Below are 2,617 nucleotides of genomic sequence, written 5' to 3'. Positions count from 1 at the left end.
CCACGGAGGGTTGCCACAGGCCTTCCATTTGTGAAAGTCCCCGAGCTCTGGGAAGTCCAACAGAGCCACGCCCAATACAATGAGGTATGCCTGGCATGTAATTCAGGCCTAGGGAGTGAGAGACAGGTGTGTCCTCTTCCAACTCCCAGCCCTCTGAACAGGTTACAGGAAACTATCCAAGTAGGAGATGGCACACCCTTTCCCTCATTCCCTGTCCTACTTCTGAGACCCTCAGTCTTTCAGATGCTTCATGTCAGCAAGTCCAAATCTGCAAGCCCCAGGGGCAGTGCTTCTAGCCAGGAGCAGGGAAGGCCCTCAGGGGAGAAAATGGTGCCTTTTTTTTTTTAAACCCAAGTCCTGCTCCCTTATCAACCTGAGGGCTTGGGAGCATTCCTTCTCCGATCAGAACGATCAGAACGCTGGTTGACCCTGAGCCAGGCAGCCATTGACCAGGGTGCTGGCTTCTTTGTCCCCATCCACCTGCACTAAGAAGGGTTGGGGACTGGATGGGGAAGCTGGAATGTCATGCCCTAGGGGCAGCTCTCAGGGCCTTTTGTCAGACTGAGGAAGCCCAGAGAAAACCCCATGGAGGGCCGCATTTTTCCAGAACTATTGCTTTGGGTGGGGGTGCTCTTTGGGGTTGCAGGGAGGACTGTGGAAACTGGAGAGGAAAAGAGCTGTTGGGAGAGGGTTACTGTACAGAGTTTCTAGCATACAGTCACCCGCACAACACAGACACGCGAACCGAACTGTGTGCCCAGGATGTGAACGGTTAGTTCCTGCCTGTCGGTGTGATGGTGTAAAGCGCTGGTCATAACCAGAATTGGCCAGCCGTGGAAGAGAGATTTGGCAGTCAGCTTCTGCAAGCCTTTATAGCCTTGGCAGCCCTAGGGGTGCGTTCCACTGTCCTGTCTGGTCTTGAGGAGTTGGGACTTGGAAGTCGTGTGGGTGTGTGGGAGGTGCATCGCATAAGGACTTGGACCACGCTGCCTGCACAACCCTATGGGCAGCGCTCTGCTTTCACACACGCAGCCACGGTTTGTTCTGTCTTATTTTGAAAATCATATGCTAGGCCACTGGTCCTTTCAGTGGACTCTACCCCTTTCACCGATACAGTACCTATGGTCCAAAGGAGCTCACGGTTTTGCTCTGAGCCCCTAGCTAATAAGTGGCTGGGGCCGGCCTTCCTCTGGCGCCCATGATGCGTCCCCACACCCAACCATGAGGACAAGCAAGTTTGCGACCTCTCATTCCCCTGGGCTCGAGTTCGTGTGCATTTATCATGGCCTGACCTCTCCGCTCACGTCCCGGCCCTCCCATAGGGCTGCCAGGAAAGCCCCAGACGTCCCTTGCACGTGCAGGACGTCTCGGCGGTGGCGGCGCGCACGGTGGGGTCTCAGGGCTGGAGTAGGGCACGCCCCGGCCGGCGTCTCCAGTCCCCCTCGCCCTCCCAGCGCGCGCCATCCGGGCTGCCCTGGGACTTGGGGGGGAAGGGACAGCGCCACGGGGCTTCGCTCCATGACATCAGCCCCGCTGTGGTGCAGTGTGCAAAGCCCACTGGTTGGCGTGGCGCGGGACACGCCTTCCCGGAGCGGAACAAAACGGCGCAGAGGCCGGCGCACCCAGCCGCTGCTTCCGAGAGCCTCGCCCGCCCGCCCGAGCCCGCTGCCAGGTGAGTGCGCGCCCCGCGCCGGCCCCGAGCGCGGCCCGGCTCTGCCCCGCGCTGCGAGCCCGGTGCGCCCCTGGGAAAGTTGTGGGGAAGTAGCGCGGGCCGGGACCGCGCTGGCCGAGGACTTGCGACAAGTGGCTGCTGTTAGCTGGGCCTCGTTCCGCTTTCTAGGAGGCGCCGTCCCTCCCCCGCCACCGGGACTTCCCGCGCGCGCGGCCCTGGCCCGGCGGGACCCAGCGCCCCCCCGCTGCCCGCAGGTCGGGCCCGCAGCAGAACCATCGCCGACTCTGCGCGCCACTGACGCTCATTGTGTGGCAGGGAGATGAGGACATCCGTGCCACCCCCTCCCTCACCTTCCTGCTCTGGGCGAAAGGGCCCGCGGGCGGGGCGAGGGAAACATCTGGCTCCAAGAGTGGGCCCGTGGGAGTCTGCGTCCCTGAGCGCAGGTGTGTGTTTTCAGACGAAATAGACAGACGGATGGGAGAGGTTTTCAGCGCGCTCTCCTCCTTCCCACTTTAAGCAAACCCCCCACAGGCAGTGCTTGCTGGCGGGGGTGGGGGGTGTCCTTAAGCACCGCAGTTTGAGGGAGTGGGCCTTGAGTGAGCTCCTTTAAAATAACGTTACAATGTATTACTCAATACGCAATTGTCAGAGACAATTTTTTTATGTTTTATGGACTCCCAGAGAGACCTGAGAATAATCCTGCATGCTCTTGGAGCAAATGAATTGGCAGCCCCCCTCTACCCACCTCCCCACCCCCCACCCGAGGTCCTGCACTGAGCGGACCACTAGGCTCAGGGAGAAAGTGTGTCATGACATCCTTGGAGAGGTTGTTTGGAAGATTGAGAAACTACAGTCTGGCTCTTGGATTTGCCTCTTGCAATGCAGGTGACCTGTGACCCAGCACCGGTTACTTGACCTCACAATGCCTCCCTTCTTTCAGGGACT

At 59.8% G+C, this 2,617-nt stretch overlaps 1 protein-coding gene across 1 annotated transcript in view; it reads left to right on the top strand.

Annotated features, from left to right (window-relative positions):
* Window positions 1-1,575: 1,575 nt before the first annotated feature.
* CSRP1 (cysteine and glycine rich protein 1) overlaps window positions 1,576-2,617 on the top strand; it is a 25,366-nt gene continuing 24,324 nt past the window's right edge. Inside the window, exon 1 of the mRNA XM_045298029.1 lies at window positions 1,576-1,672. The gene's annotated coding sequence lies outside the window, so the exon portion shown is untranslated. The remainder of the gene's footprint in view (window positions 1,673-2,617) is intronic.

Source organism: Echinops telfairi, unplaced genomic scaffold (assembly GCF_000313985.2).
Source record: "Echinops telfairi isolate 266 unplaced genomic scaffold, ASM31398v2 ScPeMD7_7424;HRSCAF=8462, whole genome shotgun sequence".
Classification (NCBI taxonomy): Eukaryota; Metazoa; Chordata; class Mammalia; order Afrosoricida; family Tenrecidae; genus Echinops; species Echinops telfairi.
This window is presented reverse-complemented; position numbering and strand designations above follow the sequence as displayed.